The sequence below is a fragment of the Delphinus delphis genome, chromosome 2 (assembly GCF_949987515.2).
Source record: "Delphinus delphis chromosome 2, mDelDel1.2, whole genome shotgun sequence".
NCBI classification, from domain to species: domain Eukaryota; kingdom Metazoa; phylum Chordata; class Mammalia; order Artiodactyla; family Delphinidae; genus Delphinus; species Delphinus delphis.
Genome location: NC_082684.1, coordinates 88839018 through 88853275, shown reverse-complemented (window position 1 = coordinate 88853275; position 14258 = coordinate 88839018). Strand labels below are relative to the sequence as shown.

Sequence of the window (14258 nt, the reverse complement as noted above, 5' to 3'; positions counted from 1 at the left end):
GCCTGGGAATGGGGTTGTGCAGAAGTTTTCTGTTTTCCACCACTTGGAGATTTGGCCAGGCAGACGTGGCCTGAGACTATGGCTATGACGGTCTACCAACCCTACTCTTTCGACCAAAAGCAGTTTTCTGGTCTCCAACCTAAAAACGTTTACCCCATCACATGAGAGACTATAATTTTTAGCGTATTTGTGCGTCCCTATCCTTCCACTGCTCTGGTCCTCTAAAGAGGTCTCCAGCTTCTTTATTGTCAGGTTCTTCTGCCTGAGTCATGAGGAAAAAGTAGAGTGGGCTGTGGCAAGAGCAAGGAAACTGGGGACGACAATTTATGTCCTCTTCATGGTGCTCGTGACATCCTAGCAAAGGACCTGAGTTAGTCTCCTAGTTCTGAGGACCATGTTTTTTCATGCTGATGCTGCTCTGGGACTGAACCACACGGGTTATGGACTTTCTAACTATTACACTTTAATTTGGATAGAATTTAACTTATGCAAGGAATCTTTGGAAAATGTTATCTCAGATGGGGTAGACAAAGAGATATTGTAATTCTCATTTTACCGATGAGGAAACTGAGTCCCAAAGAAGTCAAGGGACAAACTATAAGTAACTTCAGTACAAGGGTTTCCCATTTTCAAGTCTGCTTTCTCCACTTAAACATCGCCTTGAAGACAAACATTTCTCAGGCACACTGCCGAGCTTGTAATATCTTTCTGTCTTTTTTAAATGGTCTATATATGTTGGTTAGTTTTAAATGGTTTATATATGTTAAATAAGTATGTCTAATGTGTTGGGAAAGTCCTCATTTTCATAAGAAGAGAGGATTCAGCCTCGGCAGCCTCAGTTAACCCATTAATAAATCCCTCCATGAGGGACAATGTGTCAGGAATGGGAAGTCTGCTGCCATTCCAATGGGCAGTTTGCAGAGCCCAGACTCTCAAGGAGAGGGGAGGGGCTGGGGTATGTGGTGGTGAGTGGTGCTAGGATCCTGGGCCAAGTCTGGGTCTCCAAACAGCAACATTTCTTCATAGGAGTAAGCGTGGTGGGTATGAACCCAGCCTCACTGTTGGGGTGTGAGAGAATAGGAGGATCTACAGCTGCTTTTTTTTTTTATCACAGCTTCAGTGAGCTCATCACTTAATAACTGCGATTGTTGGTCAGAAAATAAAAAGAAATGCACAGCTTCCCTCCCCCCGACACACATCCCAATGGGAAGAGGTTGGGCAAGGATATCATTTTCTGGATTTTCTCCTTACAGAGCATTCCTTCTGGGAATCAGGAGAACATGGAGCTAGTCCCACCTCTGCAACTTACCTTAATCAAAGCACTTCTTGCACACATTCTACAGGTGAGATTTAGCAAAGGTAATGCCCAATCCAGTTGTCTCAGAGGGAGGGGCTCAAATTAGATATCAGATGAAAAAGCACTTGCAGACAGTAAGGTATTTTATAAGGCATTATGATACCACCAAGTGGATGAGGGACTGACTTTCAGAGGAAAGGAGGGTCATGCTAGGTTGACCGCTAGAGTGGATTGAATATCAGTGCCGCCCAAAATCCACGTCCACCCAGGACCTCAGAATGCGATCTTATTTGGAAATAGGCTCTTTAGAGATGTAATGACGGTAAGGATGGAGATGAGATCATACTGGATTAAAGTGAGCTCTAAATCCGACGGGAGTGTCTGCCGGGGACCAGCCCCAGCTGAACAGGATTCACCCAAAGGGGAGGACGGAGTCGGCGTGGACAGAACTCAAGACACCTCTTCTTGGGTGCAAGGATCTGACAAATTTATTTTTAAGATTCCAAAAGCTTTTATACTATAAAGTGATCTCATTTTCAAATTTAACATTTTCATTTCCACGCCGAAAATTCCCCCACATAGGCCACAAAACAAAGGTGATTTACATCAGCAGATTGATCAAAACAGGTTAGGTAATTTTCCCATCGCCCAGAGTCTCTTTCTTCTCCTGTGGTTAGTCACATGTTGTTCACATCTACGTCAGGAACTCTGTTTGTTCTTCTCAGGAGATTAAAGTGTTCTTGTACTTGTACATTCTGCTTGATCAATCCATAAACTTAAACATATAATTCTATTAGTGATCAACAATATTCAAATAACATTTCATCTACAAATTTCCCAACCCCACCATAATAATCAAAACAATACACATTATTTTTATGCTTCTAAAAAACTATGGGAGCGGGCATTGTACCATAAACTCATTGATTAAACTCACTGTTGCATAAAAACTCGCCACCATACCCAGGTATTTTCTAACATGTTTACAACTTCACTAGGAGGCCATAACTCTTGTAATTTTTCTTTTAAAGTACAAAGCTGCTGCAGAAATATTCCCACCATTATATTTCCCCAACAAATATAATCATTAAAGGAACCAAAGTAGCTATAATCCTTCTCTTGATTTTTACCCTAAATTGGGGTCTTTCCTAAACCCCTGCATTAAAACTATACATATTTCCTAACACCAAAAGCAATCCTATAAAAATCACCTTAGGCAAAGGCAGGGGAAGACAAGGGGAGCCACACAGAGGAAAGCCTTGCTTCCACACAGAGAAAAGCTGTGGTTCACGGAGGAAATGGGAAACAGAGCCCTGCTGCGGTGGAAGAGCAGTTGCCATTGGCCAGGTCTCTGGTCTGCTACCTGGGTTCTCATCTGAGCTGGGCGTGGGAAGCGAAGCAGCCATGGGGACAAGAGACCTCTCTCCAGGCTCCTGCAAAGTTGGGGGGGTGAGGGTCTATGCCCCACCTCTGTTGGCCCCCAAGTTCTCTCCTGATGGCCCCTCTGCGACTGTGCCTGTCTTAGGTTGTTCCTTCCCTGAGGAATCTTACCCGTCTCTGGCTAACCAGCCATCCTCCGGGGCCAAGCAGGGAGATGTGAGGTGTGCGAGTGAGCGAGGTGCAGCGCCCCCAGAGAAGGTCAGTTCTCTGTCACCTTGGTAGCCTATGCCCCCGTGGCCTCCACGCCCAGCACCTGCCCTGGGAATCCCTCGCCAACTGGCGGGGCCCCGGCTCTAATCACATGTCTTCGGGAACCCAGGTTTCTCCTCCAGAGAGGGCCCAGCTTACAGCACTGGGCAAGAGAGACCAATTACAAGGCACCAGCCACCAGGAAGCAGGAAGCTTTGCAAACGAGAACTTTGCTTTTCCAATATTTACACCTGACAGCACCAGCTTTGCTGACACTAAGGGTCTCGTCCGTGCTGAGACTCAAAGGCACTTCCTATGTGGCTCCCAACATCTCCCCCTTTTTTATTTTTTAAAAAGGCAGTATGCAATTCCACTTTGGTTTTATATACACTCTGGAGGGCAACTTGAATTAATCGGATAATGACTGGAAAAGAAATAAGGAGCAAAATTATAACCACTCCGGCAGCCCCATAATTTATTAAGATATGCATAAAGGAATTACCCTTAAAATAACTTTGTAAATTTTGTAAAAATTCTGCAGCAGCCTTAGAGGGATTTATATCATATTGAGAGGTTGAAATATCATGAATTTGTTTATGTAAATGTTCCAAATCAATTCCTACATCACTAGAATTCCATATATTTAAAATATGCATTTGAATTTTTTCCCAGGAATATTCAGAATAATTTACTTTTAAGGGAATAACACATATCCAAGAATATTTTTTATGGCATGTTAAAGATAGACGAATTTTTAAAGCAGTAAGTTCTTGACCAATATGTAAAACTGCTTCTTCAAGGGCATCAACTTTAGCTTCTAACTTTCTATCTATTGCTTCCTGAGTCGCTAAAGCCAAGGATATATTTTTTGATAAATCATTAGCATATTGTGCTGTTTGTACTTCTTTTACTAAAGTATATGTTGCAACAGTAAAAGAACTCAGTATTCCTATCAAAGCGGAAATTCCCAAAATCAAAGTAGCTACAAATCTTTTTGGCCGTATGAGCTCTCCAACCTGTCTTACAATTTCTGCCCCTATATCTGTATACCAAGATTCATTAAGCGCTACTGGCAGCATAATATAAGCTGGTCTTTTTAACACCATTATGGTTGACACATTCATTTCAGGAACAATACAAGTGGTCAGTATGCATTGCTGACAGGTAATATAAAATCTCATATTATACTGCATAATCTGTAACTTTTCACTATCATTAGAAAGCAATAAGGAATACGGAGATGACACACAGGTTTGAACATGGTACTCTTCCATATGGGTAGTAGCTCTAATTAACGTTATTTTACGAGTGGTTAAGGGTAATCTCCATAACTGAGGTTGATAATAGGTTTTATTTTCATATACAAAAGTATAAATAGGAGCCACCCATCCATGACTATTCCATCTATTTACCTTCAATGGACGGGGAATATAGGAATTATTCCATGGATATAATATGCCTTTCTCTAAATATGTTCTATAATCTCCCTCAGGAAAATTAATACTCCAATCTGAAATATAATATCTAGTTCCAGGAATGATTATTTTATTTTCCCTATTATACATACAATATATCCATAAAGGATATCCAGTTTTAATATTTATCTGAATCCATTCATTTGTAGCTTCCCCTATAGCCTCATCACAATCATCATATCTAGAAGGATGAACAACTTTAGCTAGATATTTATTAACATAAACTTGATTTTGTCCTACAACTTTCCCTAACAATGACCATAAATATCTTGTGGTTTTATCTCTTCCTACTGGCTCTTTAGGGGGCCTTTTAGGGGAATCTGTCAAAAATCCTGCATCAACTACTGACAAACATCCATTTTTTGTTCGACTATTTTCTATTGACCCTGAGCCAAGAAAAAAGCATATTGGAGGAAAATCAGTCTGACCTGTAAATGAGTAGTTAAAATTAATAACAAATTGTTTATAGCCCTGTATTCCTCGAATGCCATCGGTCAAATCAGGGAATGAAGAAGTCACTGGAATAATGGAATCTGTCCAAGTACATGTATGTAAAATAGGAGGATCTGGAAAGAAAGTCCAATATGTATCATTGGCGCTCACCTGAACTGAAAGCAAAGTAAGCATAGCCACAAAAAAATTAGGAGTCGTCAACGGCAATTCTTGTGTAATCACAGCATTTTTAGCGGTCAGGCAAAGTTTTTTAATTGCCCCCCGAGTCATTGGAGCCGCTTCAGTGGTGGAAACAGCGTACCTTCTTTTTTGTGAACGAGAAGGCAGTGTAGGTTTTTTCTCCAATAATTCAGGAGAAGTTTGTACCTCTTTATCGCAGGCCGTAGGGTTAATTGGTTTTTCTTCCCGGGGATGTAATTCCGCCATCTCAGCAGTGTGATTTCTTTTCTGAAAAATGCTTCGATAAATTTCCCACCTCAGGGTGTCTAATTAATCGATCAGGAATCCAAATTGGTGAATCAAAATTCTGAGGAAAAATACAAGCATATCCTCTACCACTAGTTAGTAATATATCTGGTCCATTCCATTTTCCTGTTAAAACATCCTTCCATAATACCTTTGGTTTTATACTTTTTTCATTTATCTCCCAATGTCTCATTATAGGAGTTTTCTCTTTATCATTCATATTTAAATAATTTAATACAAACATAGAATGGTTAAATAAATGATGAGGAGAAAAATATTTTAAATCTCCATTTTGTAATTTATAAATCATATTTTTTAATACCTGGTTAGTTCTTTCAATTATAGCTTATCCTTGTGGATTATAAGGAATTCCCGTACTATGGGCTATGCCAAACTGTTGGCATAAGTGCTGAAAAGATTTAGAAACATAAGCAGGGGCATTATCAGTTTTTAACTTCCGAGGGATTCCCAAATAACTAAAGCAAAACATTAAATGTTGACACACATCCTTAAAGGCCTCTCCAGTTCTAGCTGAGGCTATAATCACATGTGAAAAGGTATCTACACAAACATGTACATATGACAATTTTCCAAAACTGGGTACATGAGTCACATCCATTTGCCACAAATCATTAGCTCGCAAACCTCGGGGATTTACTCCTTGTTGAGGTACATTAGTTTGTGTAGGACACACAGAGCAATTTTTTACTATTTCCCTTGCTGCTTCTCTAGTTAGACTAAACTGATATCTTAAGGCATTAGCATTTTGATGATGCAGCTGATGAGATTCTATTGCTTCTTGTACTTTATTCTCATCTACTATAAAAATTTTAGTCAGGGCATCAGCAGAGGCATTGCCTTCTGCTAAAGGCCCTGGCAATCCAGAATGAGCTCTAATGTGGCCTATATAATAAGGTTGTGTTCTTTTCCATATACTCTTTTGTAGTCTCTTAAGCAACTTAATAATTGTACTCTTATTCTCAGGAAAGGCTGCTGTTTCTATTGCTGGAAATAATTTAACTATATATAAGGAATCAGTATATAAATTAATCTTTTTATCCCTGGTTAATTTTATCACTTCTATAACTGCCATAATTTCTGATTGCTGTGCTGAACAATTTTCTGTATTTAATACTTTCTTTTCATTATTAATAATATAGGCTGCCTTCCCTGAGGAGGATCCATCAGTAAATACTAATATGGCCTCTTCCAAAGGTTTCATCTTATAATATGTAGGAAAAACCACCATATGTTCCTTAAAAAACTGTAACAATACACTTTTAGGCAGATGAAATAAAATCTGACCTCCAAATGAGGTCAGGGCTATTCCTAATGAATCTTCTAACAACAGCAAAGCCTCTAATTGATCTTTATTATAAGGTATAATTATATTATCCATATCTTTTCCAAATAATTCTCTACTTCTCTTTCTACCTTTAATAATTAGCAAACTAACCATAAAAGGGTATGAGGCAACAATCTTTTTTGGACTAGCAGCCAAATGTATCCATTCTAATGGTCCATCTTGCCATAATAATCCTGTAGGAATAACTGGAGTCCTTAAAATAATTAAATCCCAAGGTTTGGTATAATCTAATCTTTTAATAAAAACATTTTTTAAAGCTTTTTCTATTTTTTTTTTATGGCTTGTTTTCCTTCTGCAGTTAACTCTCTAGGGGATAAGGGGTTAGAATCTCCTTGTAATATCAAAAACAAAGGTTTTAATTCCACAGTAGTAATTTTTAATAAAGGCCTTATCCAATTTATATCTCCTAAAAACTTTTGAAAATCATTTAAAGTAACCAAATGATCGGTTCTTAGCTGAAAAGGTATATGCTGAATGGAAAATTCCTGTATTAATCTGCCCAAATAATTATAAGGAGGCTCAGTTTGAATTTTCTCTGGAGCAACTTTTAATCCATAGTCCTGTAAAGCTTCCATCATATCCTGCAATACCTGATGTAAATAGGCCTTATCTTTATGGGCCAATAATATATCATCCATATAATGTATTAAATATATTTCCTTATATTTTTATCTTATACTACATATGGCTTGGTCTACATATTTCTGACATAAGGTAGGGCTATTTTTCATGCCCTGCGGTAAAACTTTTCATTGATAACGTTGGTAATAATAGCAATTATAATATAATTATTATTATAATTATTTTATTATTATATTATATTTAATATATATATATATAATTACATAAACATATACATATTATATATATATATTTTATTTATTTATTTATTTATTTATTTTATTATTATTTATTTATTATATATATATTTTATATATATATATAACATACAAATACATATAATTATAATTATAATAATCACAATTACCATTACAATATAATAATAGCAATAATAATAGCAATAGCTATTTCTTGCATAAAGGAGGGTATTTATAAGGGTTTTTTTTGACCCTCAGGCAGGGGAGCAATACTTTCCCTAATTAAATTCCACAAAGCAAAAGTGTCTACAGGAACTTTTTCAGGCCCAAAATGGGTGTAATATACCTGCAAAGTTTGTCCCACCTTTTGCCAGGTTTCTATATTAACTGTTCTCTCTTCTGGAAACCAAGGACATTGTTCCTGTACAAACTGAAAAAACTGAGATAATTGTTTACTAGTTACTTTAATTCCTCTTCCGTTTATCATATGTTTAACTATATCAATAAATAAGAGCCTCTCCTTGGACTCAACGTGTCCCATCTTGACACCTGATTACACCTGATTACTCACCTTCTTAACCAGCTCTCTCCTCTAGCTGGGGGTCTGCAGCACCCTACGGTGAGACTCCTATCCGTCCGAAAATTATAATACTTACCCCTTCAGGTCCCTGTGCGGGCGCCACTTGCCGGGGACCAGCCCCAGCTGAACAGGATTCACCCAAAGGGGAGGACGGAGTCGGCGTGGACAGAACTCAAGACACCTCTTCTTGGGTGCAAGGATCTGACAAATTTATTTTTAAGATTCCAAAAGCTTTTATACTATAAAGTGATCTCATTTTCAAATTTAACATTTTCATTTCCACGCCGAAAATTCCCCCACATAGGCCACAAAACAAAGGTGATTTACATCAGCAGATTGATCAAAACAGGTTAGATAATTTTCCCATCGCCCAGAGTCTCTTTCTTCTCCTGTGGTTAGTCACATGTTGTTCACATCTACGTCAGGAACTCTGTTTGTTCTTCTCAGGAGATTAAAGTGTTCTTGTACTTGTACATTCTGCTTGATCAATCCATAAACTTAAACATATAATTCTATTAGTGATCAACAATATTCAAATAACATTTCATCTACAAATTTCCCAACCCCACCATAATAATCAAAACAATACACATTATTTTTATGCTTCTAAAAAACTATGGGAGCGGGCATTGTACCATAAACTCATTGATTAAACTCACTGTTGCATAAAAACTCGCCACCATACCCAGGTATTTTCTAACATGTTTACAACTTCACTAGGAGGCCATAACTCTTGTAATTTTTCTTTTAAAGTACAAAGCTGCTGCAGAAATATTCCCACCATTATATTTCCCCAACAAATATAATCATTAAAGGAACCAAAGTAGCTATAATCCTTCTCTTGATTTTTACCCTAAATTGGGGTCTTTCCTAAACCCCTGCATTAAAACTATACATATTTCCTAACACCAAAAGCAATCCTATAAAAATCACCTTAGGCAAAGGCAGGGGAAGACAAGGGGAGCCACACAGAGGAAAGCCTTGCTTCCACACAGAGAAAAGCTGTGGTTCACGGAGGAAATGGGAAACAGAGCCCTGCTGCGGTGGAAGAGCAGTTGCCATTGGCCAGGTCTCTGGTCTGCTACCTGGGTTCTCATCTGAGCTGGGCGTGGGAAGCGAAGCAGCCATGGGGACAAGAGACCTCTCTCCAGGCTCCTGCAAAGTTGGGGGGGTGAGGGTCTATGCCCCACCTCTGTTGGCCCCCAAGTTCTCTCCTGATGGCCCCTCTGCGACTGTGCCTGTCTTAGGTTGTTCCTTCCCTGAGGAATCTTACCCGTCTCTGGCTAACCAGCCATCCTCCGGGGCCAAGCAGGGAGATGTGAGGTGTGCGAGTGAGCGAGGTGCAGCGCCCCCAGAGAAGGTCAGTTCTCTGTCACCTTGGTAGCCTATGCCCCCGTGGCCTCCACGCCCAGCACCTGCCCTGGGAATCCCTCGCCAACTGGCGGGGCCCCGGCTCTAATCACATGTCTTCGGGAACCCAGGTTTCTCCTCCAGAGAGGGCCCAGCTTACAGCACTGGGCAAGAGAGACCAATTACAAGGCACCAGCCACCAGGAAGCAGGAAGCTTTGCAAACGAGAACTTTGCTTTTCCAATATTTACACCTGACAGCACCAGCTTTGCTGACACTAAGGGTCTCGTCCGTGCTGAGACTCAAAGGCACTTCCTATGTGGCTCCCAACAAGTGTCCTATTAAGAAACAAAAAGGACACACAGAGACACAGGTGATGGGAAGATGGAGGCAGAGATTGAAGTGATGCATTCACAAGGCAAAGGATGCCAAGGACTGCAGAGCAGCACCGGAAGCAAGGAGAGAGGCCTGGGATGGTTTCTCCGTCTGAGCCTCCAGAAGGAGTCGACCCGGCCAACATCTTGATTTCTGACTTCTGGCATCCTCAACTATGAGAGAATAACTCCCGTTGTTTTAAGCCACCTAGTTTGTGGTCATTTGTATGGAAGCCCTAAGAAACTAATATAGCCACTGTGAATCTAAAGGACTAGAACTTTAATTTTCACTCCAATTTGGGAGGATTGGAGCATCTTGAGCCAAACTGCCCCTAGCCTCATAGTGTGGGTACGGGTAGCCACTAACCAACCCCAAACCCTCCTCCTTCAGCCCCACTGAAGAAAGCTTGCTCTTTCAGCCAAGGGAGGCTCACGATTAAACAGCCACAGCAGTAACGTGAAGATGCTAAAGATTTAACGGGAACACAGATTTAGAGGAAGGTTTTCCCTTTCTACCTTCCAACTTCTAGATCACAAGCACGTAGGAGTCCTTCTCTAAGTGCATCAGACCAAGGGGTCCAGAGGAAAATTCTGCAACCCCTATAACAGAGTTAGACTGCCGGCAGAATCCCAATTGTCCTTTGTACCCTGCTACCCACTGCCCTGTGGACAGACACTTTTAAGAATGCTTAGAACAGGTCTGCAAGGATGTATGTACACACTGTCCCCCACTCAACTCCTACCACAGCAGAAGACTAAGTGTACCTATGAGATTTTCTGTGCCCTGAGAACATGACCTCACACAGAAAGGATGAAATGGGATTTTTTTTTTCCTGCATGGAAGTCAGTGTGAATGGTAGAAAGAGATAAACATTTTCTTAGCAGCTAGCCTTTGCTGGGAACTTTGCACATGAGCCAGCACAGGACCTAGAACATAGTAAGAGCTCTGCAGTAACAGAACAACTGTAAAGGAGAGATCCTGATGAACCAGGACTAGAGGGGAAGGTTGGGAGGTGGACGGGCAGGAGCCATGGAAATGTATGTGGAGGGAGAGAAGCAGACCACCCACAGATGGCAGGAGAAAGAAGCAGATGGTAAATGAAGATCATGGGGAAAAAAAGTCAGAGATCCAAAGAGTCCTAGGTCCACAATGCTACGGAGGACTGGTCCAAGTTCACTTAATGAGAATGAGAATGATTAAATGTCCATCAACAAGGAAGATTTAAATCTTCTACTCTTTTGAAAATAAGTCTATTTTGATTTACTGATTTAAAGACCAGCTCCATCTGCACAGCCCTCAGGGACAATGTTGTTGAGCTGGGCAACCAGGCACAGGGAATGACTGGCTACCTGGCTTCAGAGAATATGGGAGACAGAATTGTGTCCACCAGGGTTCCCAGCCATTCCTGAGAACTTCTTTTATAAATGCCGCTACCCAATACTATGTTTTGGCAGTGTTTTTGACCATCAAACGAACTATGTTTGTTGAGTCATTGTTTCTCCCCTTTTTCTATTAATCACTGATACACCTTAGAAGTAGACATGGCTTCTGATTAGTGTTGGGTAATCACTGTTCCCTCACTCAAGCAATAGGATCCCACACAAAAGCAAAGAGACGTGTTCTTGCTAGCCCATACAGCCATTTCAGAGGTAAAAGCATGATTTCTGTCTGAATTTTAGAGATTCAGAAAATTGCTCGAAGAGTCCCAGCACCGTTCCACTGACCTCTAGGGGCTCAGGATCCTAGACTGGAAACCACTGATTAACTATGATTTTTTCTAGAAGCTGGTTGGCCCCCTGGTAAGTCTGTAGAGTGGGTTCCCTCTAATTCCCTATTTCTAAGACTTTTTCCCTTCCTGTCATCTCCCCTCCAATCCTTCCTTAGAGATCTAATATCTCCCCACCATATCAGAACTTTGATCAATTTATTTTCTTTCCCCTTTTTTATAACATTATTACATAGGTCAGATAATCCTAGATAATAGTATGAGAGACACTCAAATTCTTAAAACCTGGATATAATTATTTTCTATATTATAATCCTTTTTTCAGTTGTAATAATTATAAACAGTGCCTCAGTCTTCAGATGCAAGGAAGGTCACATTTGTTTTTCTCAAGATTGGTCCACGTCCAGCATTACCTTTAAGAGTGCCCCATTCTCCCTTGGATGGTTCAAGGCCCCCAGGAACTTACAGAGTCTGGAAAGGAAGCCCCTTCAACTTCCTCTCTGAGAGGAGGCACCGTGGGGTCTGTTTCCGCTGCCTCCCCTGCCCTTGCCTTTCTTGGCCCCGCAATGGTGCAGTCAAGCCTTCTTAGCCACTACTGCTCTAGGCAGCTTTGCTTAAGCAGATCCCACTCCACTCCCTCTGTGATGAGCAACCTAGGCTCAAAATGCCACCACCATTAGTGACCAACCGGTTCAGGGCCCCAAGAGGTCATTCTCTGAGATCTTGCTGCCTTAGAGGCACAATGCCAGCATGAGTACAGGCATCCACCCGTCCATCCATCCTTGTACAACTTGCAACTGCTCCTCCTCTCCCAGGGGTGCATTTTGGCCCCCTGAAACCAAAGTGCCCTGCCATTACCTTAATAAGATTGTATAAATAAATAAAACATGGAGGCCTGTTTACCCCCGTAAGGGTCAAGGGGTGGACAGAGGAAGAGGAGGTCGGTGGGTAAGGAAGGAATTCCTTCCACCTCTTCCTAATGAGGTGCTCACAGATGGGAGAACTTCATGCTACAGCAGTGAAAAGCAAAATCAAAGTTAAGTTTTCAGCAGGTCTCTCTCTCTATTACACACACACACACACACACACACACACACACACACACACAAAGTATGTGCATCCTACTTCCCCAACTTTATAAAATTTCAAGTGAATTTTATAATATATTTTTAATTATAAATATATATTCACTGAAGAAATTTAGAAAGTGGAGAAAATTTTTAAAGCCTTAGGTAACTTTTATGATTCAATAAGATACAGAAGCATGGGTTAGTATAAAGATCAAAATGAGATCTTCCATGGAAGCCACACTAAGGATATTGCCACTGAACAGCAACAGGACTATGATTAATGTATAGGCTTATAGTCCCTCATCCATAATTCTGACATCCAAAACCAGAATCTTTCCTGTAATTCATCTGGCATTAAAACCTGACCTGAAGCCAAAGCAATCTTGAGAAAGAAAAACAGAGCTGGATGAAGCAGGCTCCCTGACTTCAGACTATACTACAAAGCTGCAGTAATCAAGACAGTATGGTACTGGCACAAAAATAGAAATATAGATCAATGGAACAGGACAGAAAGTTCAGAGATAAACCCACACACATATGGTCACCTTATCTTTGATAAAGGAGGCAAGAATATACAATGGGGAAAAGACAGCCTCTTCAATAAGTGGTGCTGGGAAAACTGGACAGCTACATGTAAAAGAATGAAATTAGAACACTCCCTAACACCGTACACAAAAATAAACTCAAAATGGATTAAAGACCTAAATGTAAGGCCAGACACTATAGAACTCTTAGAGGAAAACATAGGGAGAACACTCTATGACATAAATCACAGCAAGATCCTTTTTGGGGCTTCCCTGGTGGCACAGTGGTTGAGAATCTGCCTGCCAATGCAGGGGACACGGGTTTGAGCCCTGGTCTTGGAAGATCCCACATGCCATGGAGCAACTGGGCCCGTGAGCCACAATTACTGAGCCTGCGTTTCTGGAGCCTGTGCTCCGCAACAAGAGAGGCCGCGATAGTGAGAGACCCATGCACCGTGACGAAGAGTGGCCCCCGCTTGCCACAACTAGAGAAAGCCCTCACACAGAAATGAAGACCCAACACAGCCATAAGAAAATAATAAATAAATAAACTAAAATTGCAACCTCCCTTTAAAAAAAAAGATCCTTTTTGACCCACCCCCTAGAGAAAGGGAAATAAAAACAAAAATAAACGAATGGGACCTAATGAAACTTAAAAGCTTTTGCACAGCAAAGGAAACCATAAACAAGATGAAAAGACAACCCTCAGAATGGGAGAAAATATTTTTAAATGAAGCAACTGACAAAGGATTAATCTCCAAAATATACAAGCAGCTCATGCAGCTCAATATCAAAAACACAAACAACCCAATCCAAAAACGGGCAGAAGACCTAAATAGACATTTCTCCAAAGACATACAGATTGCCAACAAACACATGAAATGATGCTCAACATCACTAATCATTAGAGAAATGCAAGTCAAAACTACAGTGAGGTATCACCTCACACCAGTCAGAATGGCCATCATCAAAAAGTCTACAAACAATAAATGCTGGAGAGGGTGTAAAGAAAAGGGAACACTCTTGCACTGTTGGTGAGAGTGTAAACTGGTGAAGCCACTATGGAGAACAGTATGGAGGTTCCTTAAAAAACTAAAAATAGAACTACCATATGACTCAGCAATCCCACTA

At 40.5% G+C, this 14258-nt stretch overlaps 2 long non-coding RNA genes across 2 annotated transcripts in view; both read right to left on the bottom strand.

The window, feature by feature from the left end:
* The window catches only part of LOC132419686 (uncharacterized), a 207119-nt gene that overhangs the window by 159301 nt on the left and 33560 nt on the right, over positions 1–14258 (bottom strand). The window lies entirely within an intron of this gene.
* LOC132420599 (uncharacterized) lies at positions 1760–3188 on the bottom strand. Its single transcript, XR_011246369.1, has 2 exons — positions 2849–3188; positions 1760–2072 (listed from the first exon to the last, which is right to left on the bottom strand). It is a non-coding gene; the product is annotated as an uncharacterized lncRNA (long non-coding RNA).